Below are 27,603 nucleotides of genomic sequence, written 5' to 3'. Positions count from 1 at the left end.
GTCTTTGTGGACTCATGGCTTTACCTCCAGCAGAGGTCCTTTGTGGAGGTGAGAGCTATCCCATGAACTTCTCTGGAAACAGGCAGTCCTTTTGTCTATCAGTTTCCTTTTCTGAGTTTCAAAGCATAAAACAGTAAAACTTCAATATAGATATAAATAGGAAGCCAAATGCATAAAGCAAGCACCATGAAAATGCTAATAACAACAATAATCACTGGTTTTATATTTCATCTGTTCACGGCACTCTCTCGAATATGAATGTCTTATTCCTCCATTTTCCCAAATGCCACACTTTAATCTCTTTTATTCCCTATCTTAAAATCATATAATGTCACAATAGGCAATCTTCATCATAAGATATTATTTTATTACATTTTGGTGTCTCATCATCATGATTTCTTTAGTTCCCAATGCCAGATTGAAAGCTAGGCAGATTGTCTGCTGAATAAAGATCATGAACTTAAGATCCCCCAAATCTCATTGATTAGAAGCAAATGAATCCACATATAACTCTGAATTTCACTAATGATTCATATCGATGTTTGATTCCTATCTACATGGCTTTTTCATTATTTGTCTAGTCTTATCTATTAATATCCTGAACTTAGACTAACCTTTTATTTTTTCAAAGATATTTTCACAATTAGAACTGTATGTGCAATGCAAATGTTCATATCTATGTATCAATTTATCCCACAAATACATTGTGAATACATACAAACATAAATGTATGCACACATATATACCTTGAGTGATTAGTAGATTATTTTTAATGAATGAATGATGAATTTTTTGAAATAAAATATCAATTAGCCAAAAAAATTCTCAGGATTCAAATTTTCTCTATGACTTAATTTTAATACCAAGAATAGAATCTGCTCATCAGAATTTGGTAGGATAGGGGCAGCTGGATAGTTCAGTGGATTGAGAACCAGGCCTAGAGATGGGAGGTCCTAGGTTCAAATCTGGCCTCAGACACTTCCCAGCTGTGTGACCCTGGGCAAGTCACTTAACCCCTATTGCCTAGCCTTTACCACTCTTCTGCTTTGGAGCCACTACAAAGTATTGATTCCAAGACAGAAGGTAAGGATTAAAAAAAAAAAAAAAGAATTTGGTAGGACATTTTAATTCCAAATATCAAATAATAAGCAAAAAAAAAAAAAAGACAAGCAAGAAGGCATGTAGAGGAGGCAGCTAGGTAGCTTAGTGGATTGAGAGCCAGGCCAAGAGATGGGAGGTCCTGGGTTCAAATTTGACCTCAGACACTTCCTAGCTGTGTGACCCTGGGAAAGTCACTTAACTTCCGTTGCCTAGCCCTTACTGCTCTTCTACCATAGAATTAATAGCCAGTATTGATTCTAAATCAGAAGGTAAGGGTTTAAAAAATAAAAAAAGGCACATAGAATATTCACCATATTGAGTCCAGCTATATGCTATATAAAATGGAAATAAGCAGAAGACAAATGAGTTATCTACCTAGTTTTGTGATTTAAAGGAACTCAGAGCACAGTCCTATGTTCCTAAACAAATACCATAGTATTTGCTATTTCATGATGATAGATTTAATCCCTTTGGACACTGAAGGCATTCTTACTATCAGTCTTTAATTTAAAGCAAAGCCTTGTATACTAGCAATGACTTAGTAATGAGCTAGCCCTTACAAGGAATTAGTTGAAAGCATCAAAAATATAACCACACATAGCACATAGTAAGATGTATTATGGAAAGATGGTGGAGAGGGATGTGAAGCTTCCTCCATCTCCTAAAATCCCCCATAAAAAAAAATAACTTCACTGAAACAATCCCGAAAGCAGCAAAAACAGACAGGAAGCATGAGTGAAGCTGAACAGCCAGAGATAACTAGAGAGGAAGGTTTCTGACTTCCCTGGCCTCAGTCTGCCACCATAAGCCCTGGGTGCATTAGAAATAGTTATCAGAGTTAACAAAATAGTTCATGGGGCAAGATTGAAAACATCACCATGTTTGCTGAGCCCTGGAGTTTGCATCCCAGAGGATACCACTGGAATCGTCAGGCAGAGGGCTCTGGGAGCAGCTTTTCCTACTGCCCTCAGCTCCAGAGCCCCCATTGGCCCCCAGCTGGGTATTGAAGGGGTGGGCACACAGAGTCTACAGCTGCCAGGCCCTAAGGGCAGTTACTCAAACCTTGTTGTTAACAAATGAGGGACGACTTTGGAGGTCCCAGGAACACACTTTAGAAACCTGCTCTATCTCAGGCTATGGCATTAGGAGAGGAGTAGTGAGGAAGGAGAGCAAACTGGTGAGGGTGGTTGCTGAAGTCCTGGAGTCCATCAATTGTGGCCACTCCCAGGAGAGTGGAGTCCCTGGCTACTGTCTGCTGGCAGTTACAGTGTTAGAACTGCCTTTGGGTTCTGGTTGGAGTACCTGAGGTCAATCACAGACTAGTGTTTGAGTGGTAGACCAGGAGTATATCTGACTCTGTACTACAAAAACTATAATAACTAAGTGGGACTCATTTTTACACAAAATGTATGAATGTATATATAAATGGGATTCAGAATATTTATACAAAAAAATCCTGAAACCTGAGTAACATATAGCAACAAGCAAGGAATCCTGAGACTTCAACAATGAGCCAAAAATTTTCTATTGACCTGTCCGCTAAAATTTGAAAAAATAAAGACAGAAAAATGAACCAACAAAAGAGAAAGAACACAATTATTTGAGAGTTATTGTGCGGACAGAGAAGAATTTGGTTCAAATTCATTGTGTGATGATCAAATGTGATAGACTGCTACTAACAGCAATACAATTATTGTATTGTATTGTATTGTAATCCAGGACAATTCTGAGTTATGAAAAAGATTGCTGTCCACCTGTAGAGAAAGAACTGTTGGGACAGGAATGCAAATGAAAATATATGACTTATCACTTCTTTATTTGGGTACATGATAATCACACAATATTTCAATTGCTTTGTATAACATTCTCCTGGTTCTGTTTATTTCACTCTATATCAATTTACATAGGTCTTTCCAGTTGTTTTTTTCTGAAATCATCCTGTTCGTCATTCCTTTTAGCACAATAGTACTCCATCACCATCATATACCACAGTTTGATCAGCCATTCTCCAATTGAGGGGCATACCTTTAGTTTCCAATTCTTTGCTACCACAAAACATTCAGGGGGGGAGCTAGGTAGGTCAGTGGATTGAGAGCCAAGCCTAGAGATCGGAGGTCCTAGATTCAAATCTGGCTTCAGACACTTCCCAGCTGTATGACCCTGGGCAAGTCACTTGACCCCCATTGCCTAGCCCTTACCACAGAAGGTAAGGGTTTAAAAAAACAAACAAAGAAACAAACAAATAAAAATGTTCAGCTTTAGTATTTTTGTACAACAGGAACTTTCCAATTTTTTAAATATCTTTGGGATACAGACCTAGTAGTGGTAGTGCTAGATCAAAAGGTATACAGTCCTTGTAGTTCTTTGGGCATGATTCCAAATTGCCCTCCCAAATGGTTGGATCAGTTCACAACTCCACCAACAATGCATTAGTGTCCCAATTTCGCCACATTGCCTCTAACATTTATTATTTTCGTTTGCTGTCATATTGGCAAATCTATTAGGTGTTAGGAGGTACATCAGGATTGTTTTAATTTGCATTTCTCTAATCAAGAGGAACTTCAAACATTTTATATAATTATTGATAGCTTTGATTTCTTCATCTGAAAACAGTCTATTTATATCCTTTGACTTTTTTTTCAATTGGGGAATGTCTTAGATTCTTATATATTAGACTTATATTTGAGAAATGAAATCTTCATCAGAAAAATTTGTGATAAAATTTTTCCCAGTTGGTGCTTCTCTTCTAATTTTGGTTACATTGGTTTTGTTGTGCAAAAGCTTTTAAATTTTATATAATCTAAATTATTCATTTTACATCTCATAAAGTTCTCTATCTTGTTTGGTCATAAATTCTTCCCTTCTCAATAGATCTCATAGGTAAACTCTCCTACATTCCCCCAATGTACTTATAATATCTCTTTTTATGTTTAAATCATATACCCATTTTGACCTTATCTTGTTAGAGGGTGTGAGATATTGATCTAAACCTAATTTTTGTCATATTGTTTTCCAATTTTCATGACAATTTTTGTCAAATAGTGAGTTCTTATCCCAAATGCTAGTATCTTTGGATTTATCAAACAGATTGCTGAATTCATTTACCCTAGTCTATTCCATTGGTCACCCCTTCTATTTCTTAGCCAGTACCAGATTGTTTTATTTATTACTGTTTTATCATACAGTTCAAGATTTGATACTGCTGAAATTGCACATTGGCTGCAGGAAGAGTGGGTAGAGGAGAGGGAGGGAAATAATGTGATTATTGTAACCAAGGAATAATGTTCTAAATTGACTAAATAAACTTATTCAAATGGAAAAAATAAAATAAAAATGGATATCTATTTTTATTTAAAAGAAAGATTTGATACTGCTAGAACCTCACCTATCACATTTTTTCATTAGTTCCCTTGATATTCTTAACCTTTTCTTCTTCTATATGAATTTTATTAATATTTTTTCTGGTTCTAGAAAATAGGTTTTTGGTAGTTTAGTAGGTAGAGCACTGAATCAGTAAATAAATTTAGGTAGGATTGTGATTTTTATTACATTAACTTGGCCTACCCATGGGAAATTAATGTTTTTCCAATTGTTTAGATTTAATTTTATTTGTGGGAAAAATGTTTTGTATTTGTATTCATATAATTTCTGTGTTTCTGTTGGCAGATAGATTCCCAAATATTGCTTAGATTGATTTTAAATGGAGTTTCTCTTTCTACCTCTTGTTGCTGAGTTTTGTTGGAAATATATAGATATGCTGGTGACTTATGTAAGTTTATTTTGTATCTTGCAACCTTGCTAAAGTTAATAATTATTTCAGCTAGTTTTTTTAGTTAAATTTCCTAGGATTCTCAAGGTATAGCATCATATCATCAGCAAAAGTGGTAATTTAGTTTCTTTATTGCCTATGTTGGCTCCTACAATTTCTTTTTCTTTTCTCAATGCTAAAACTAGTATTTCTAGTACAATATTAAATGATAGTGTCAATATTGGGTATTATTACTTTTCTCCTTATGCTATTGGGAAGGCTTCTAACTTATGCCCATTGCAGATGATACTTGCTGATGGTAGTAAACAAATACTACTTATAATTTTAAGGAAAGGTTCTTTTATTCCTATGCTTTCTAGTGTTTTCAATAGGAAAAAGGTGTTGTATTTTGTCAAAGACTTTTTCAGCATCTATTTAGATAATTATGTGATTTCTGTTAGTTTGATTATTGATCTGGTCAATTATGCTGATGGTTTTCCTAATATTATGTCAATCTTGCATTCCTTTTATAAATCCCACCTGGTCATAGTGGACAATCCTTATGATGACTTGCTATATTCTTTTTGCCAGTATTTTATTTAAGATTTTCCCATCAATGTTCATTAAGGAAATTTGTCTGTAATTTTCTTTCTCTGTTTTTAGTCTTCCTGACTTAGGTATCAACACCATATTTGTGTCATAAAAAGAAATTGGTAGTGTAATAGAAGGATCTGAGAAGGGGAACAGGGAGAATGAAAAAAGAGAGGGGAATGGGAAGAGAGAAAGAGAAGATTTTTCTACCCTTCTCTTTTCTGGGAGAGGTAGCCAAGTCTTGGCCCCTGACAGAGGGAATATGCCTCCTCACAGGATAGTTCTGGGAGATGGAGGACAAGAACTAGATAGATAGCTTTGATAAGATGACCCACTGCCTCCCAGCTATTGTTGAGATGCAGGATGGATTCTTCTGCCTCTAGTCGCTTAGGGACACCCACTGTCACTTCCCCTTAAAACTTGGGATCACCCCACTATCAATAAGAGATGTTCTTCCTTGGGTTAGGCAGTTTGGATAACTGTGATCATGAGCTAACCTTCCCCTTTTTGGGGGAGAGATTTGATTCTCCCAAAATCTTCTGTCCCCTTTACTAGTGTCAGAAACCAGCCAGACCTAATTCTAAAATAGTAAACAATTTATTTGGGTTCACACAGGGAAGGACCAGTAGAGGTGTCAGGCAAGGAAAGTAGGGAGTAGTAAACCCTAACACTTGTTCCCTCTGGCAGACTGGTCCCCCCCAAGTTCTTCGGGTTCAAGACTAAGTGCCTCGAATCCTTTTCCGACCAGCTACTGGTTGATCCCTATTCCTCAGATAACTAGCTTTTAATTCAGGAGTCCAGGAACAGGTCAAGGAGAAATATAAGAGATTTTTGACAGCAAATATCTCTGTAGACAGCTTCCTTTCAAAGTCCTTGTTCACAGTATTCACAGATGACTCTGTGCTATTGTTGAAAATGAGGAAGAGGAGAACAGGGGTTCACAGGGAAAGATGTTGATCCACAGAGAGATCCTGCTTCTTCCTAGCTTAGGAGGTTTGCCTCCTTCCTCCCACTCTCAGCTGAAGAAGTGCCCTAGTGACCCTTGGAGCTTACTTATCCCCACTTTGCTCTCTGACTAGAATCCTGAGGTTCTGTTTTTTTTCCTGCTTTTCTCTTCCCTGCCTTGGATCAATTCCTCTCTTACAGTAGGACTACTTCTTTGCTTATTTTTCCAAATAGTTTTGTATATTGTTGGGATTAATTTTTACTTAAAGTAAAAATTTTTACTTAAAAGTTTGATAGAATTCACTTGTGAGTCCATCAGGCCCTGAGGAATTTTTCTTAATGAGTTCATTTATGGCTTGTTTGATTTCTTTTCCTGAGATGGGATTATTTAAGTGTTCTATTTACCCTTTTGTTAATCTAGGCAAATTATATTTTTATAAATATTCATCCATTTCACCTACATTGTCAGACTTGCTGTCATATAATTGGACAAAATAGTTTCTTCTTTATTAGAAGTGAAATTATCCTTTTCATTTTTGATACTGGTAATTTGATTCTCTTCTTTTTAATCACTATTAACTTATATCTGTTTTATTTGTTTTTCCTAGTCTTATTTATTAGTTCAATAATTCCTTTACTTTTAATTCTATTAATTTCACCTATGATTTTTCAGATTTCTAGTTTAGTTTTTAACTAGAGATTTTAATTTGTTCATTTTCTAGTTTTTCTTACTCCCATTCCCTATTCATTGATCTGATGTTTCTCTATTTTATTGAAATAAGTACTCAAGGATATAAAATTTACCTTGAATAGTGCTTTAACTATATCCCATAAAATTTGATATGTTATGTCCTCATTGTTATTCTCTTCAATTAAATCAGTAATTGTTTCTACAATTTATTGTTTAACTCACCTGTTTTGAAGAATTAGATTATTTAACTTCCAATTAATTTTTAATTTGTCTCTCCATGAAATCTTATTGATTATACCTTTTATTGCCCATTATGATCTGAAAAAGTCACATATATTATTTCAGCTTTTCTGCATTTGGTTGTGAAGTTTTCATGTTCTAGTTCATGGTCAATCTTAATATATGTACCATGTGCTGCTAAAGGTATACCCATTTTTATTCCTATTCCATTTTCTATAGCTGTCTATTAAATATAACTTTTCTAAAATTTCATTCACTTCCCTTCTTCATTCTTATTTATGTTTTGGTTATATTTATCTAGCTCTGCTCCAACCTCTTACCTTTACTCTCTGTGTATCTACCTGCCTCAAATGTGTTTCTTATAAACAACATATGGTAGGATTCTGTTTTTTAATCCATCCTTCTATTCACTTCTATTTTATGGGCGAGTTCCTCCCATTTACATTCACAGTTATGATTACCATCTGTTTATTCCTCTCCATCTTGATTTTCTTTTTGAATCCTGCTTTGTCTCCTTTCAATATTTTCCTTTACACCAGTGTTTTCTTTTTGATCAGTCCACCTCACCACCAGTTGAGGTGAATATAATGGAATGAGTGAGCTGAAATGGTAGTGGAATAGACCAGAAAGAGGTAGAGTAGAATGGTTATTTCATATGGAAGAGAAATGAGTGGGGAAATTGCCATGGAGAAGGGGAAGAAGGGATGGGGGTTCTCTTAGTAGTAGAACCCTATTCTTATCAGACATGGGATAAAGAGAAAATAATATATACAATTATAATGGTAAGACTCTTTTTAACATACAGAGAAATAGGAGAGAAGGGGAATAGGATGAGGGAAGAAATAGGGATCCCTTTGTGGGACTGAGTGAATAAGAGGAAGGAGGGAGGCTTAAGAAAAAAGAAGTCAAGGGAATAAATAAAGAGATGGAAAGGAGGGCAATTAGAAGGATTTGCATATCAAAAGGTAGAGGGGAAAGGTGAGGGGATATATGAGGGACTCTCAGGATAGTATAAGGGAGGAATTTTTTAGAATCAAACTCCTATCAACAATTAGGAGGGCGCCTTTGGGGTGATAAGGAAGGGATTTTTGGAAGGGTGGATAGAATAAGAATAAAAAAGGTAAAGAGGAAGGGATAAGTGAGGAACTTTTGAAAAAGTGAGCCAATCTGGAATTAGCATGGGAAGAGGTATGAAATTGGAGAGGTATTAGTCAAAGGAAATGGAAAATCTTGTGAGGAATACAGTGGAAATAAAGGAAAAGGGAGACAAATAGTGAGAAAAAAATTGAATAAATGGAAATACACAGCTACTAATATGACATTGAGTGTAAATTGAATGAATCCATTCATTGGATGAAAATGGATAGTATATAGGATCAAAAAACAGGACCTGACAATATAGTGTTTACAAGAAACATACTAAAATGAGAGACATGTAGAATAAAGATGAAGGACTGGAGCAGATGATTCAGAGAAGGCAAGGATGGTAGTTATGATCTCTGAAAGAGCATGAGCTAAAATGGATATATTTGGAAAGGATGAGCAAGGTAACTAGATTATGTTGGGGGAACTATGGATGATGAAGAATTGTCATTATTTTACCTGTATGCAGAAAGAGTTATAGCTTCCAGTTTTTGTTTTTTTTTTTTTGGGGGGGGGGGGTTATACATGTATCATTGTTCAAAACCTATTTCCATGTTATTTATATTTACATTAGAGTGATCCTTTAACATCAAAACCCCAATCATATCCTTATCACACCATGTGATTGATCATAGATCTTTCTAATGCATTTCTGTTTCCACAGTTCTTTCTCTGGATGTGGACAGCATTCTTTCTCCTAAGTTCCTCTGCATTGTCCTGGGTCATTGCATTGCTGTTAGTAGAAAAGTCTATTACATTCGATTGTGCCACGGTGTATCAATCTCTGTGTACAATGTTCTCCTAGTTCTGCTCTTTTCACTCTGCCTCATTTCCTAGAGGTCATTCAAGTTCACATGGAATTCCTCCAGTTCTTTTTTCCTTTCAGCACAATAATATTCCATCACCAACATATACCACAATTTATTGAGTCATTCCCCAATACTTGGAAACACCCATATTTTTGAATTTTTGCTACCACAAAGAACACAGCTATAAATATTTTTGTACAAGTCTTTTTCCTTATTATTTCTTTGGGGTACAAAACCAGAAATGACATGGCTGGGACAAAGAGTAGCCATTCATTTAAAGCCCTTTGTGTGTAGTTCCAAATTATCCTCTAGAATAGTTGGACCAATTCACAACTGCACCAGGAGTGTATTAATGTCCCAATTTTGACACAGCCTCTCCAAAATTTATCACTTTCCTTTGCTGCCATATTGGCTAGTCTGTTAGGTGTAAGGTGGTACATGCTGAAAGGCATTTTAGCAGGAGCAAGCTGAGGAACTGATCACACAGACAGTTTCTGGGAGCAGTTGGATTTCTTCTCTGGAGGAGAGAGGGAGACTTGAAGCTGCCAGGAGACTGGACCTTCCTACAATCAAAATCATCTTAAGGAAGTAGTAGAGATAGTGGATAACATTACACTGGTGGATGGTGTGTGTTAATCCATCACTTTCCTTCTGATCCTGATTCCTGGAGTGCTACTCTTCATACTGGGACTTCTGCTTGACCCAAAGTGTACTCGAGTTGTGTGAGATTAACTTTGACCCTTGTTATTGCTCCTACCAGACCCTCCCCAATATTAATTAGTAATTAAGGAGTTAATTTAGAATAGATATAAAAAGTTGTTATAGTTTTAGTCTCTGATTTGGGTATAAAGTTAGATATTCCCAGATCTTCTTTCCCTTCTCCCTTTAGTTAAATAAATCTGTTCTTTTGTTATATATATGTAGTTTGAAGTCTTATTTAACCCACCTATTTCATACCTCAGAGTTGTTTTAATTTGCATTTCTCTAATCAAGAAAGATTTGGAACACTTTTTCGTGTGCTTATTGATAGGTCTGATTTCATCATGTGAAATTCAAAAGCCTATTTGTGTCCAATTGTCTATTGGGGAATGGCTTGATTTTTTGTAAATTTGACTTAGTTCCTTATATATTTGGGAAATTAAATAGCATCCATATTTTAAAAGGAAAAAATTAAATTAGATACAGATGGAAATAGAAAACAAGATAACAATAGTGGGGGAACTTTAATTTTCCACTATAACAATTAGATAAATATAATTAAAAATGAATAAGAAAGAAGTTAAGGGGGAAAATAGAACCTTAGATAAGTTAAATATGATAGATATCTAGAGAGCTCACACACATCTGTATGTGGCTAGTAGTAGATCAAAGCCTCAGCATACACATAATCTAACCATAGTTTCTGGTGGGACAATCATGGTTAAAAAGCATAAATATTCTGCAAAAATTTTACTTTAACATTCATCATACACCATAGAGATAATCTTGCATTCCTAAGGGATTGTGACATTGGAACAAAAGTTTTATTGGGTATGACCAAGTTGGAAAAACTTGGTTTTGGAAAGAATATGGTCCTGTCAGTAAATTGCATCTGCTGCCTAAGGACCAGTCTAGTTAAATATTTCCCTGGTAAAGTATGTTAAATGAGAACCAGACAGGTTATGTTGATCAAATTAAATGCTGAAAGGAATATGGAGGAACGGGCCTAATATTACATTGTTAGTGCATCTCTGAATTGTTTTTTAGAAAGCAAGATGTAAATATACATTAAAATATGTAAATCTGTTCATAATCATTGACCTAGGGGTCCCATTACTAGGATTAGGCCCTGTGGGCATTATTGAGAGTGTAAAAAACTGTCTACACATGAAAATATTAATGGTAGTTTTTTATTAATGATTAAATAACTGGAAATACCACAAATGCAATGATAGGGAGAAATGGCTCAATAGATTGTGGTAATTAAATGTAATGGATTTTATGTTATTACAAATGATGAGTATTAGAAATGTAAAGAAAATAAGGAAAATATATGAAGATCTGAAAAGAGAAAATAAATAAGAATGATACAAACTGTGATTTCACTTAGAAAGCCACAAAATCAAGAGCAAATTTATTAAAGTAAAACAAATCCAAAGGGAATTCAAAAGCAAATGATGTCTATATTTGCACACACGCACACACACACACATGCACACACACACACACACACACATATATATATATATATATAATTTATACATTTTAAAACAAATTGTAAAGAATGTGGAGTTTGTGGTTTTGCATATAATTTTATGCATTTTTAAAATTATTTTTGATGGTGGTGGTGACTAAGTAAATATATATATATATATATATATACACATTTTTTTTAATTTGAAAAAAATGAAAATATAATCACATAGAATTGGGGCATACACTGAATACAAAGGGACACCAAGAAGAGATTTTTTTAAATGTCAGAATGGAGGTACAGCTGGATAATACACTTTACAGAGTGTCTGGTCTGGAATTGGGAGGATGTTGGTTCAAATTTCATCTCAGACACTTCCTAGTTATGTTACATTGGTCAGGCCCAATTGCCTAGACCTTATTGCTTTTCTGTGTTGGAATCAGTATCAAGTATTGATTCTAAGACAGAAGGTAAGGGTTGCTTTTTTTTTTTAAAGAAATAATCTCAGAACAGGAAAAGAACCACAGAAGTCCTGTAATAGAATCTCTGCTTTAACCTGAATTCCACTTACTATAATCTCTAGATTCATTAAAAGGCTTCCAGTGATGGTCAACTTACTGCCTTCAAATAAAGATTGTCTTCTTTGGCAAAGATATAACTATTAGAAAGTTTTTCTTTACATTCAGTCAAAATCTGCTTCTTGTAGGCACGTTGGAAAGTGGTGGGCCTGAAGGACAGGAAGACACATCTTCCTGAGTTTCACCTCAGATACAATACTAGTTATGTGATCCTAGGCAAGCCACTTAAGTGTGCTTGTTTTCCTCATCTATAAAATGAGCTGGAGAAGGAAATAGGAAGCCTTCTAGTATCTTTGCCAAGAAAACCCATAAAGAGTCAGACATGCCTTGAAACAACCAAATAACAACAAACTATACCAGTTTTTCCTAGTTCTGCTTTCTGGGAATAAAGAGAATGATATTAAACAATCCCATTATCACAAGATAACAATTTTAATGTTTATTGTCAGTTGATATGCCTCCTTATAATTTTTTCCTCTAAAAGGCTAAACATTCCTAGTTCTTCTAATGATCCTAATATAACATAGGCATAAAATATTCTTCTATTCTTATTATGTTTTACTGGATATTCTATTGCTTATGTTTGTCATTCCCATACTGTGGCACTTAGAACTCAATAAAGTATAGCAGATGTAGTCTTACAGGCACATAGTAGGGCAAGAATATTACCTTCCTGGATATTACAGGAAAATAAGAATTTTTCATTGCAAGTCAAGATTACACCAAAGTATTTTATTGGCATATTAGAATGTTAAATCATATTGAGCTTATAGTTTACTAATATCCACAATGTTTTTTGGAAAACAGCAACAAAATTATTATCTAAACATACATTTACTCTCTTGAACTTATAAGGCTGATTTTTTTTAACTCCAAGTATAAGTAAGGCTTTACATTTATCCTTATTTAGTATTATCTTTTTAGATTCATCTTACTGCTCTAGCATACCAAGAGCTTTTTGGATGCTATGTAATCCAGAATAATAATAATAATAGTAATAGTAATAATAATAATAACAAACATTTATCTAATGCCTACTACATGCTACACTGTACTAAGTGCTTTACAAATATTATATTACATCCTCAGCTCACAACCTTGACAGACAGGTGGTATCATTATCCTCATCTTACAGTTGAGGAAAGTGAGACATGACCATGGCTCCATGATTCATAAGTAGGTCTGAGGCTGAATTTGAACAAAGTCTTCCTGCTACTCTTTTTCACTGTGCCACTTACTTCCTGTTGTTAGTTATGTCTACTAACTTTCAGCCATCTGAAAATTTGACAATGACACTATCTCTGTCTTTATCCAATTCATTGATGCAAATGTTAAATGACATAAGAGCAAAGAACCACTCCATTGGTGGTATCTTCTCAGGTTGATATGTGACAATTAATGATTCCTCTTTGAGTCCAGTCATTCAATAAGTTATGATTCTTGATCCTTATGTGCTACTAAAATTTTATGTAAACAATATATGTGGCATTCCTTTCCTATATCTGTTTGGCAATCATGTCAAAAAATGAAATGAAGTCCATCTTGCATGTGTTTTTCTTGATGAAACCCCACTGGCTCTTTGGCATCACTACTGAGTTTTCTATATATTCACTAATATCTTTAGAATGATGTTGATGATTGATTGATGTATTGATGATTTTTATTTTTCAGGAAAAGAAGTTGATTTTCATGCAGCATGTAAACTTGAATCTCTTTTCATCTTTAAAAAGTTAAATAAAACTTTCATTTTTCTTCATTCCCATAGTATACCCATTTTCCAAAATATTTCAAATATCACTGAAAAGGTTTCAGCAATCAGTCAACTATTTAGTTTGGGAACAAAGGATCATTTGGTTCAGGTGACTTGCATTTTCATATGGCTAAATGCTCTTTTACTATCTCATCATTTGTCTTGGGTTTCATCTCCCTATTAGATATTTCCCCCAACCCCAAAGTCCCCATTGAATTCTTTTTTTTTCCCAGAGAAAAATGAAGCAACAAAAGAATTAATTTGGAATCCTTTCTATTTATTTTCAGTTATCACTATCTCATCCACCCCTGAAAAGTAGCTTTATCTTTTTTTCCTCCTTTCCATCCTTCATCCAAATATAATTAAAACAAAACAAAACAAATAACAAACACTGGCCAAAAAAAACCCAACTCTTTCTTTTTGTTGTCCTTATTTTTCCTGAGCAGGTTCAATTCAGTAAAAGATTTAGCATGTCTGGTCCTATTCTTAAACACATGGCACATTTTTGTATTCATATTGAAGTTACTTGTTTTTGTTTCAATCTTCTATACATGCATATTCACATATATATATATGCATATTCACAGATGAATGTGTTTCCTTTATGTCTTCAGAATTTTATTCTTGAAATTTTCACATTCCTTATTAGCTGACTTTTCCTCTATAAATTTTTAACTTCATGGAATCTTGCCAATCTTCCCTCTTTAACACTTTCAAATATGCTTTTCCAAAAGCTGAGGAAAACTATGCCTGACTTTCCTTTTCTACTACAGACTCTAAAAGCATGTGGCCACTTTTGAACAGATGTGTGTTTTACACACATTCCTATGTGTATAACAATGGACTTTCGGAGGGAAAATGTATTCATGACACAATTTAAATTTAATCTATATTATTAACATTTTCTCCATCACCATCTAGTCTAAACTATCAAACAAAACAATAAAAGAAGACCTAATTTGTAGCACTTATTAATTTCTGAGGTGTAAATTTTTGCACAATAATTTATTTTATTTTTTAATTTTTTTTAAAACCCTTACCTTTTGTCTTAGCATCAATACTGTGTATTGGTTCCAGGGAAGGAGAGAGGAAAGGGCTAGGCAATGGGGGTTAAGTGACTTAACCAGGGGCACATGGCTAGGAAGTGTCTGAAGCCAGATTTGAACCTAGAACCCCCCCTCTCTAGGTCCAGCTCTCAATCCACTGAATCACCCAGCTGCCTCCCTTGCACAAGAATTTAATACTCTATTCAAATGCTGGTTTGAACTGGCTCTATCACATTCCCATTTCTTCTTTTTTCCTTTTAAAATTATTATAAAAACATTTTATTTTGCCAATTACATGTAATAACAAATTTTCACATGAATTATCTGAATTTGTTTCCCTCCCCCCACCCAGAGCAATAAATCTGGATTTTACATATATTTTCAAGCAAAAGATATTTCCATATTTTTTATTTTATGAGGACAATCATATAAAATCAACCCCCCCCAAAAAAAACCCATGTAAACTACAGTGAAAAGTCATATGTTTTGATCTGTATTCCAACTCCAACAGTTCTTTATTTGGATACCATACTTTGTCATCAATATTTCAGGATTGTCATGTATTGCCGAGAGTAGTTAAGTCTATCACAGTTGATCATTCCAATAATATTGCTGTTACTATGTACAGTTTTCTCTTGGTTCTGCTTATTTCATTCCACATAAGTTCATGTAAGTCTTTCCAGCTCTTTCTGAAAACATCCTGTTCGTCATTTCTCATAATACAGTAGTATTCCATCATTATCATATAACATAATTTTTTCAGTAAGTCCCCAATTTTTGGAAATCCCTTCAATTTCCAATTCTTTGTCACTACAAAAAGAGCAGCTATAAATATTTTTGTACAAGTAAGTCCTTCCTGCCTTTTTAATCTCTTTGGAATATATACCTTATAATATTATTTTGTAGCAAGCTTTATTTTACAGTCCTTTGATCATAGTTCCAAATTGCCCTCTTGAATGGTTGAATCAATTCACAACTCCACCAACATTGCATTAGTTTCTCAATTTTGTCACATTCCCTCCAACATTTATCATTTTCCTTTACTGTCATATTGGCCAAACTGATATCTGTGAGGTGGTACTTCAGAGTTGCTTTAATTTGTTTTTCTCTAATTAAGATTGATTTAGAAAATTTTATGTGATTATTGATCACTTTAATTTCTTCATCTGAAAACTGCTTATTGTAGCAGTCCACACCTATCTAGGGACAAGGGAAATAGTTGAAATGTAAAGATTGTATTAGAAGAGAGCATGCTCAGTCTTGCACATGACAGGTAAAGCCTTTAACCCTTGATCCCAGTGTCCCCCAGGTTAGGTGTGAAATCAGGTTTCTTTGTGCTTGCTGAGACAAACCACACCTATACCTTGTTGTTAACCAATGATAATACTCCTATTTCCAGGTGTTGTTAATTTAGGACTGCTTAGCGGTATCATGTCCTCGTGATAGCTAAGTAGTGGGGGCTTTTCTATGGAGCTCCATTGTCAAATATTACATGTGTATCTGCTTTTTGTCCATCTCCTTGGCTGTAGTCCTTCCCCAAGGTCAGCTTTCTATCTTTCCTTTCCTTTCTTGGGAAGGCTGTGAGCCTGCCTTCCTGCTTTACTTATTTACATCCTTTGACTATTTATCAGTTGGGGAATGGACTGTATTCTATAAATTTTACTTAATTTGCTGTAATATTTGACAAATGAGACCTTCACCTGAGAAATTTGTCATAAAAAAAATCCCAATTTGTTATTTCCTTTCTAATCTTGGTTATATTGGTTTTGTTTGTATAAAACCTTTTTAATTTAATATAGTCAAAAGTATTCATTTTATATCTTATAATATTAATGGTCTCTCATTTATTTATAAATTATTCCCTTCTCCATAGACTTGACAGGTAAACTATTCTATGTTCCTCTAATTTACTAATATTAACACTCTTTATGTCTATATCATATACCCACTTTGACCTTATCTTAGTATAGGGTATGAGATATTATCTATACCTACACATCTCTATTTCTATCGAGGTTACCATTTCTGTCCCAGCAATCATTTTCACTCTTACTGAGAATCAAAATATAATTGGTTCATCTACTTTTTTGAAGAATACAATTATCACCAATGCAAGCCCAGGAGTAGCTGCTCTGCTTTTGAGAGGAAAGAGGGAGAGAAATAGTTAAAGAGATAGGCAGAAGCAGAGACAGATAAAGATAGATGAAAACAGAGACACACAGAGAGAAACAGGAGGATGGGAGATAGAGAGACAGAGACACAAGTCTGCAGAGAAAGTAACAGTGATTAGGAGACAAATAGAGAGAGAGAGAATCACAGAGTCAGAGAGAAGCTGATATAGAGACAGAGGAAAGAGAGAGAGAGATACAAATACAGAAGAGATACAGATGGGGCTGACAGAAAGAAACAGAGGAAGAGGGGACTGAAAAAGAAAGAAAAAAGAGAAAAGGAGAGAGAGAGAGAGAGAGAGAGAGAGAGAGAGAGAGAGAGAGAGAGAGAGAGAGAGAGAGAGAGAGAGAGAGAGAGAGAGAGAGAGAGACTCAGGGTGACTCTCATCACTACTATATCATACCTCTGTGTCAGGAGTATGATCTACCTTCCAAGCTATTCATCTACTTCCTTTTTTCTTTTATCCTTGTCCATTTGGTTTGTAGTATACTGCAGTGATTAAATTATGCCCGTTTCTCCTTATATTTATACTTTTTAAAAAAAAAAGTATACTCATCTAGAGTCTTATTTGAGTCTCATCTCATCTCATCTAATCTCAATGAAAACTATGGGGAAGAATTTGCATTATTGTATTAGTTTCAGATCAAGGATAGTTAACCATTTTTTGAGTGTTTATGAAGTTTTAAGGTACTCTTATAAAACCTATGGAACCTTTCTCAGTATCATATTTTTTTCAGTATCATATTTTTAATTGCATAAAATAAAATACATAGGACTTAATCTACATTAAATAAAAACAAAAATCAATTATGTTGAAATAATACTTCAAGTGTTTATTATAAAAATAAGTTCATGTATCACAGATGAACTATATAGACACTGAATCTAATTCATATTGTTTATTGCCTACATTTTTGACATTCATATATAGATATTTGAGACCATGGGTTTTTATTTTATTTCCTTTCTTCAACTTCTCAACTTGTGTTTCAACTGCTTTTTTTCTTTTATTGTGACTTTTTTATCAGCTCTAAATTATTGGATACACAGAGATGGTTTTCCCTCTTCCTTAATGATTTTATTTCAAATCTTTTAAAATTAGATATGCAAGAGATCAAGGTAAATATATATTTTAGGAGACAGTGTTAGGTGCTGCTCTCTGCAATAGTTAGGAACCTTTTGTTCCTATATTTTAAGTCAAAACCAGGATGTCCAAATCTCATTTTCAAGCAGCATCTTCTTAGAAAGCAATTCACTCATGCACACATGTTTTTTCACCACATTCATGCAATGGATTATAATGAAGAAAACACCACCCGTACCTTTGTGGTCTTTAGGGAATTGATGAAGATGTGACAGTGTTTTCTTGGTTCCTTCTGATAGTAATTTTTATGTCTACATGAATCACCAGAAGTGTGTTGTATTCATCCAGTGTGACAAATCATGAGAAAGACTCTTTTACACAGGCTTCAGTCAGATAATAAATATTTTTTTAATTGACATCAGGTTGATAGAAGCTATCTCAAATGTCCCCAAACCAGTAACGTGCCAACGATCTTTTCTCTTCTCTTCTTCTTCTTACCCCTATTGGATAATCTCTCATCTGACAGTTTTTACAATTCTAATTTATGATTTCTTGGGAGATAAGCAGTTTCTTTTTTTCCTATGAACATCTTGCACTGCCCTATTTTATAATCTCTAAATGTACAAGTCTCCTTTTCTTTTCTATACTCTAGATGTAGTTTAACTAAGGGAAATACAGAAAAGCTATCATCTTTATTTTTAACAATCTGGTTCTAAAAAAATGATGCTTGGAAGGGAGATGGTTATGAACCAAATAGAAACTATCTATATGACAGTTTTTAGCACTTTTTGTCTTTGGAAACAAAACCTTTATCTGTGATGTCTCTCATTAAAGCCATATTTCAAAAAGATGATTTGTACTAATTAAGATCTACATTTCAATTCTTTTACGTTTTTCTTTAAATAAAATGACATTCTGGAATTAAGAAGAGGTAGAGGTAGAGGAATGACATAGGCAGGGAAATAAAATACAAAACCAAAAAATATAATCTTAGTTTTTGAGGGTAAGGGAAAGTGCTTGGAAATTAATTAGTTTATTATCATAGTCATTTGCAAACTTCTTTGCTCCTCTTTATATATTCTCTATATATAATGTATCCTACATGTAGATAGATAGATAGATAGATAGATAGATAGATAGATAGATAGATAGATAGATAGATAGATAGATATAGCTATATATTCCACCAAAAAATGAATGTTGACATTAAAAGAAGAAGCTTGGGAAGATCTATGAACAGATGCAAAATGAAATAATCAGAAACTAGAAAATAATAAACACAATGATTACAATAAAACAATTGGAAAAAAAGAAACTGAACTTTATGTAATTATGAAGACTAAGCTGGGTCCTGAAAAAATATGTGAAAGTATACTTCCTCTACTTTGTGAAAATAGGGGACTGTGGATGTGGAACATTGCATATTGTAGTCATGGGTGATGTGTGGATTAGATTTCTAAATGCTTCCTTCCTTCCTTCCTTCCTTCCTTCCTTCCTTCCTTCCTTCCTTCCTTCCTTCCTTCCTTCCTTCCTTCCTTCCTTCCTTCCTTCCTTCCTTCCTTCCTTCCTTCCTTCCTTCCTTCCTTTCTTCCTTCCTTTCTTCCTTCCTTCCTTTCTTTCTTCCTTTCCTTTTTGTTACAAGACTTGTTTCTCTGGGTTTTGAGGGGAGAAATATATTTGGAAATTAATCTATTATCAAAGCAGAAAATATTAATAAGATAAAATTAATTCTTCATATAGAATCATCTTTGTCAATCATCCTGTGAAATAAAGAGCTTGAGAAGAAATGAGATTCTGAGAATCTTTATGGACATTGGAACTGGGCCAGCTTCTATTATCAACAAGGGAAGAAAGGATGAAAAAATGTTCTTAGCTCATTCCCAATCAAGAATGGAAGGTGTATTTTTTTAAGGATTAAAGAATGTATTCATTTTTGCCTTTGTATCTTCAGTACCTAACACAGTCCTCACTTATTGCTTAATTGCTAATAAATGATAGATGATTTAAATTAAAATCTGAAATTATTCATTTAAATAGCTTAATCATTTATGTCAGGTTCTCTGGTTTGCAAAAGATGTTCAATAGATTTTCTCATTTGAATCTCTTAAGAGTCTCGAGACATAGTAATAAAAGTGTTTTTATTCTCAAATCACAGAGAGAAAAGCTGAAAAGCAGATGACTCATGAAAAGTAAAGCAGAGCTGGCATTCAAACCCATGTCTTCTCTGTTCATGTCTGGCAGTCTTTCTAGTACCAAATACTAGGTTTTGTCTTCTGTTTCAGTTTAAAAAACAAAACAAAACTTTACCTTATATCTTAGAATTGATATCAATTTCAAGGCAGAAGAGTGGTAAGAGCTAAGCAGCTGTGGTTAAGTGCCTTGCCCAAAGGTACACTGTCACAAAGTATTTGCACTCAAATTTGAACCTAGAGCCTCCCAACTCCAGACCTGGCTCTCTAACCACTGAATTACTTAGTTACCCCTGAAACATTTCTAATGTACAAAGATGACCTAATTTCTCTGCTCAAAAAAGATCTAGTGTTACCTATTGCTTCTAGGATAAAACACAACTTTTTTTGTTTGAAATTTAAAGTTTCTCATAATCTGGCTCCAGCCTACCTCTGTATGACTCTTTACCCATTAGTCTTATTTTCACTGACTTACTTGACATTCTTCAAAACATCATTTTTCTCTAGCATTCATTCCTTTGCATAGACTGTCTTCAATCTCTATAATATACTCGCTCTGTATCTTTTCCCTTTAGAACCTTTAACTCCCTATAAATCTCAGTTAAAGCACTACCTAAATCCTTTTCTCATCCCATGAGCTACTAGTTCAAACCCCCAGTTAATTTCTGATTATTTTGTACAAGTTTTATATTTACTTATGCATATATATGTTTTCCTGAAACAATTGTAAGTTCCTTGAGAGCAGAGACTGATGGAAATGTGTACTTGTTTAGCCAGAATTTGGACTTACTCTCCTAACTCACAAGAAATTTAGATATGGATGCATATAGCAAGGCCCATGTGTGACTTGAATAGGTAGAAATATATAAACTTGGATATAGAAAGCTCACATTGCATTTGTTCAAAAGTAGACTGTAATTTTTACATCATCGAGACTAGGTGGCGGCTAAGATCCAGTCTAGCTTTGGCTGGATGAACAATCCTCTGGTCTACTACTTGAAAAGTGCTATTTATAAAGAATTATATTTATCTGCCACATTTTCAATATCTTAAGTTTAGAGATACTTTGCTATTTCCTTTAGAGATGTAGAATAAAAGGCACTTTCTATTATTCTTTCAAAAGTGTGGGTTACACCTAGCTTGGGCAGCTAGGTGGTACAGTGGATAGAGCACAGGGTTTAAAATCTGGAAGATTCATCTTTATGAATTTAAATCTGGCATCAGTCATGTGTGACCCTGGGCAAGTCACTTAACCCTGTTTGCTTCAGCTTCTCATTTGCAAAATGAAATGGAGAAGGAAATGTCAACCACTCCAGTATCTCTGCCAAGCAAACTCCAAAAATGGGGCCATGAGTCATGAAAAGTAAGACATGACTGAAACAAGTGAACAAAAACCACATCTATCCTTATTAACTTATCTCCCATCAAATATTGTTTCAAAAAATAACAATCCTGGATACTTATATTTTTTTTCTACCAAAGAAAGCAATAAGCAGAAATTAAAGAGATTATGTTGATTAAAATAGTCAATAAATATACAAGTATAAATGAACTCTTTGGGAATGAATTCTCAGCTCAATCATAAAAGAGGGGGAAAAAATCTTGCCAGAGGAAGCTCATTCTTGGCAGTTTATAACATTGAAGATTCTGTATCTCAAGAGACATGTTGGGCATCAACTTCTCCACATATCCTTATCCATATCTCCACATATCCACAAAGCCATAGGATGGTGATCTCCCTCCTGACATTCAAAAATGTCTACTTGTTTCTCATTCTTCTCTCTTGATCTCCTTGTCTGCCTTTCACAGCAGGTTCTCTCCCTCTGAAGAAGTCCTTTCTTCTTCTCATGTTGCCTCAAAGGTCTGTCAGTTAACAAGTGGACACATTGCTCTGTGTGCCTCCCCATTTCCCACATACTTTGAGCAACACACATCGCTACAGGGCAAGAAACCGTCTCAAGCTTGTGGTGAGTCGGTTACACACCTATATCCCCTGTCTCTATGCATGCTACATAGCATGTGCTTAGTACAGTATTTGGTCATTGATTCCTATTCAGCAAAATCTATTCACCCTGAACTAATTGAGGTGGACTAAGATAGGGCTTTTTAAACATCTTCAAAAATGAATACACATATACACACCGAATGAGCTTTGATTAAGGGATTAAATTTTATAATTACTTAAAAAAAGACATGAATTCCTCTTAAGAGGAATAGGAAATAATGTTAATTGAAAAAGAACAAAAGCAATGATAAAATATTATGGTAGTAAAATTTAGAAATAAAGAGACAGATGGGTTCTCTATTTAATTCCTTTATTTAAAGAAGTTACTGTCCTATAGTTGGCAGTGGTGGCTAGTGGTAAGACTGGCATCCATGACTCTTGACTCCACTACCTTGATTACTACTCCCTTTTCTAATGGTGCTAAAGGCTATGAGGATCTTAATGATCTGATACATAGTAAAAATTATTAATTTTTCAGTTGCAAGTGGCAACATTAGAACTATTAACTTATGGTACGACTTGGGAACAATTCTACTGCTACAGTGTAAATATATAATTTATAATCTATTATAATTCATATTATAAATATATAATTTAGAACTAGAAGAGAAAAGATTCATATTCATGACATATAATGCCATAAACTTAAGCAATTTTTAAAACCCTTATCTTCGGTCTTGGAGTCAGTGCTATGTATTGGCTCCAAGGCAGAAGAGTGGTAAGGGCTAGGCAATGGAGATCAAGTGACTTGCCCAGAGTCACACAGCTGGAAAGTGTCTGAGGTAAAATTTGAACCCAGGACCTCCTGTCTCTAGGCCTGGCTCTCCATCTACAAAGCCATCTAGCTGCCCCCTAAACTTAAGCATTTTGAAGGAAAATCGGTGATTTCCCCCAAATAATCTGAACATGAATTCCAGCTCAAAAGGAGCCCAACAGTTCAGTTCTCTGATGTTGAGTCATTGATCAGTCAGCAATTATTTATTAAATGCTTACTATATGTCACACAATTAGGGATTATGAATAGAAATTCAAATTATGAAACAATGCATACTTAAAATCAGCTCTAGGTATCAGTTTACCCTCTGAAAAATGAGATGAATACAATAGTTCTAGAGAGCTCAACTCAAAATTCCATGAGTCTATAATAAATAACCTTTCTAATTTTGAACAGAAACACTGGTTTTACCAAACACTGTTTGAAAAACCTAGTATATAATATCAGGTAAGAATCAACAGAGGAACAGCTAGGTAAGCTCAGAAATAAAGTATAAGCCCTGGAGATGAAGGTTCCAGATTCAAATCTAGCCTCATATACTTCCTTGCTGTGTGACCCTGGACAAGTCACTAAACCATAACTGCCTAGCTCTTACCACTCTTCTGCCTTGAAACTAATACTTAGTATCAATTCTAAGACAGAAGATAAAAGTTCTAAAGAGGGAGAATCAATAGAACATCTTATAGGCGAGGGAAGCTATAAAGATTTTTGCAATTCATTGTAGATTGATTTTTCTCATTCAAAGCCTCTGAACCTTTAGCAATCTTCCGAAGATTCATCCTCAAAAATACAATCAACTTAATAACCTTTTCTCTTTAAGTGAAGGTTAAAAAATAAGGAAAACAAGACAAAAAACCTACCTCTAAGCCAAAGTGTAATAATAAATCCCATGAATCTAGCATCTTTTAAGTCTCTTTGGTAATAATGAGTCCTGTGCATCTACTTTGATTTTGGTATTTTCTGCCTATTTATTAAACTCAAGGGAAGTGAACCTACACCTAAAATGTTAAACCTTCTGGTTTGATAGAGGGTCTTCCATTTCCCTTCATGTGGCAGATAAAACCACCCTTTCCTTCTCTGCTGAGAAGAAAGAGTTAAAAGCAGGAATGGCAGAAGTTAAGGTTTCTATTTTGGTGACTGCCTACATTGAAAGACATTTTGAACAGCGTGTGAATGTCAGCAGCATTACAGCGATATTGCTTCAAACAGCTGTAATTTGCATGCAATCTGGTTGCTCTGGTTTACTGCATAGTTATCACCTTGGAGCTTATTCTGGTTTAACTGTGGTGGTGCCCTAAATCTCAGGATGGTATTCTTTATCCTACTTTTATTCTGAATCTGTCTCTGTCTCTCCATGTCTAGCTGTCTCCCTTCTCCCTCTCTTCCTTCTCCCTCTTTCTTCTTTTTTCTCTCTCCCTTCTCCTTCTCCCTCTCCTGATCTTTACTCACCTCCATCCCTCTCTAACTCTGCACTTTCTGTTTTTCTTCTCTATCTCTCTGTCTGTGTCTGTCTCTCTCTTTTCTCAACTTGCACCCCATAACACACACATTTGATATACATCATAATACCTTAAAGACTGAAGTCTTACCTAATCCTTCCATAAATGTATACTAGGACATGAATTAGTTCAAAGAAATTGAAGGGACTATTGAGAGGTCAACAAATAATGCAGTATTAGAGTGTTATAAGAAATGATTGATATGAAGAATACAGAGAAACATGGATCGACATATATTAACTGATTAACAGTTCAATTAGCAGAAACAAGAAAGCAATTGGCACAATTTTATGACAATGTAAATGGGAAAACAAACTAAATATAATAAAAATGGATGATGAAAAATACTTAGCTCCAAAGAAGAGATATTAGAAGATGCCTCCCCCTACTTCTTTTGCAGAGGCAGAGATGGGGAGAGCTTCCATGATTGTATTATACTTCATATACGGTTGGATTTTTAAAAATCATCAGTCAGCTTTACTGATTTTCTTCTCAACTTCTTTTTTTTCTAGAAACAAAATAAAAATCCTACTTCTTTGTTATATGAGGTGCTCTCTGGAAGTATAGCAGAAAAGAGATACTGGGGAAAATTAAGTAAAGTAAAAATAAGAATACCAATAAAAATTTCTTTTAAATTAACTTTAATCTGAAAAAATGTTAAATATATCAAGAACAATCTGAATTTTGCAGAGGCATAAGGTGTATCTCAAGTTGTGCTGCTCTTTTTGTGCTATACCTTTTGAACAACACAGAAGGTCATATTAACAGTACTGAAATATGTATGGCACCTAGGTTAGAGGCATGGATCTCCCAGCATTCTTTTTTATCCCCATCTCTCTCCCACATAGTCCCACAGGGGAAAAGTACTCATTTTGCATTAGCAGTAGTGGAAAGAACACTGGATTTACAATGAGACAATCTCTACCATTTCAGTGGTGACTTTTATGTCGCTCTACTTTTATGGACCTCACTTTCCTCAACTATATATAACATAAGGAAGTTAGAGAACCCTCTTCCTCTCTAACTTTTACCCTATGCATCAATTAATTACCACTGATCTTTTATACAATTATTTTGTGCCATATAATTTGCAAGAAGCTAGAGATACAAAGAAAAATGGGATGGTCCCTGATCTCTAGGAGCTTACAGCATATCAGTTCTTGACATGAAAGATACTCACAAAATTTCTGGCAAAGTGTCCAGTCTGTTATTATATTGAAGAAAGGTGTTGGCTAGGGCTGGTGGTAAGTGGTGGGGCACATTTCTTGATGATGTCTGATTTCTTTCCTTCAAAACAAAAATGCTTATAGTTAAAGCTACAGAAGAATACATAAGAAAAGCAAATAAAATTCTTTCCAAACAAAGTCCCTTTCTATATTTATTACAGAAGATTTTCTTTTCTTTTCTTTGAATAGAAGAATTAGCACACCCAAAGTAATAGTCCTCCCTGGTGTTACTCCCGATTACCTAATTCTAGTTCAACTGCATCAGGACATCACTAATTCCCTTCTGAGAGTAGCCTAATTGCTGAGATGAGGGGAGCCCAAATTAATACATACCAGATGAACCAGGATAATGAAATCATTTTATTTTCTCTTGATGGTTTGTGTAGCATCATCTCTTCTGATACATTGAGGCGTCTGACCTTTTAAACTGACAGGATGTTCACTGCTGAGGCTTTTTAAAGACATCTATCTCTCCACAGAAAAATGGAAGCCAGACATCCAAGACCGACTTATATTTGTCTGTGAATCAAGCTGTCATTTTTGTTCTGCTAGAGTCTGTTATCACGTCTGGACAAGTAATTATTCTCTAGGTTAGGTTCGTACAACCTTGAATTTTTAGGAAAGTCCTTGAGAGGGAATGTAGTCACTTTCTGCTCCTGTTCATGCATATTAGTGAGTTATACAGAGCCTTGGCAGCTAGTCATGCTAATAAACATTTAATCTACAACCCATACAATTCTTTTAACTTAGCAAAGTGCCTCATGCATCCATCTGTTTCCACTGATTTATTAAAATCTGTATTTAGCTCCCCTCAAATTCAAGCAACTGGCAATACATTCCCCATGGAGAGAGCTAAGGCCAGGACACAAATGGTTATGATTGAGTACTGAAAATTCAAAACCTTCATTATCTTCCCTATGTGTTTTGGAAGGATTTGACGAGCAGAAAAGAAAGGCTGAATTGTTTCCTAACATACTATATGTTTCTGACCCAGCTCAGGAATTACTTTACACCTGGGAAACCTAGTCATGAGCTTAGATCAGTTCCATTTTCAATTTAAACTCAGCATAGGTTCAAAACCAGACTCAACGCAGGATTATAAACAAAGTGTTGGGTGAATTCTGAGAGGTTATTTAGTTCAAAATCTTAGGATTTTTACATATGAGTATATTGAGACAGAAGGAGTATAAATGACCTACCCAAGTCACTATCCTGCCCAAGTATTAAATAGGATGTGAACTCTGATCTTAGGACTCTAAATCAAACATGCTTTTCATTATACCATCTTGCTTCTTCCTAGATCTTGTTTTCATTCTAACTTGCCAATTTCTGTCTGTTGATAATATTCTTTTCTTTCCAACAACTTATGCTTAAAACTGAAGTTAATTTTTTTTAATTTCCCTTTTCTCCACTCTCCACACACTGCAATTAATTGTTAAATCCTGACTAATCTCCTCCTAATTCTTTTCACAGCTATCCTTTTTTTCCCCCTTTACATTCTTAGTATGACCACACTGTTCAGGTCCTTATTATATCCCCTCCAGATTTTTGCAAGTCTTTTAACTGACCTCTGTGCCTTCAATCCAACCTTTAATTTGCTGTTAAAGGAACTTTTCTAATGTGTAGGACTACCCAGGTCACTCACTCGTTTGCTCCAAATATTCAATCAATTCTACTTACCTATGTCCTAAAAAAACAGATTCACTAGTGTAACATTTAAGACCCTCTATAGTATGATTCTACTCAACATTTACAAGCTTATCTCATACCCTTCTCTTTTTTTCCCATTCTCAATTCATCCAAAATGGATTTTATTATCATTATCTTATCATTTTTTCTTG

The 27,603-nt window shown here is 34.6% G+C and overlaps 1 long non-coding RNA gene across 2 annotated transcripts in view; it reads left to right on the top strand.

The window, feature by feature from the left end:
- Positions 1 to 27,603, top strand: part of LOC130456292 (uncharacterized) — a 167,192-nt gene that overhangs the window by 74,022 nt on the left and 65,567 nt on the right. The window contains exon 5 of one of the 2 annotated variants that reach the window (XR_008914918.1): positions 19,809 to 20,064. The exons of the other annotated variant lie outside the window; for it this stretch is intronic. This is a non-coding gene — a long non-coding RNA (uncharacterized LOC130456292). Of the gene's footprint in view, positions 1 to 19,808; positions 20,065 to 27,603 lie in introns of those variants that run through there. 2 annotated transcript variants of the gene reach the window in all.

Source organism: Monodelphis domestica, chromosome 1 (genome assembly GCF_027887165.1).
Source record: "Monodelphis domestica isolate mMonDom1 chromosome 1, mMonDom1.pri, whole genome shotgun sequence".
Classification (NCBI taxonomy): Eukaryota; Metazoa; Chordata; class Mammalia; order Didelphimorphia; family Didelphidae; genus Monodelphis; species Monodelphis domestica.
Note: the sequence above shows the minus strand (reverse complement) of the source record. Positions and strands in the feature narration are given on the sequence as shown.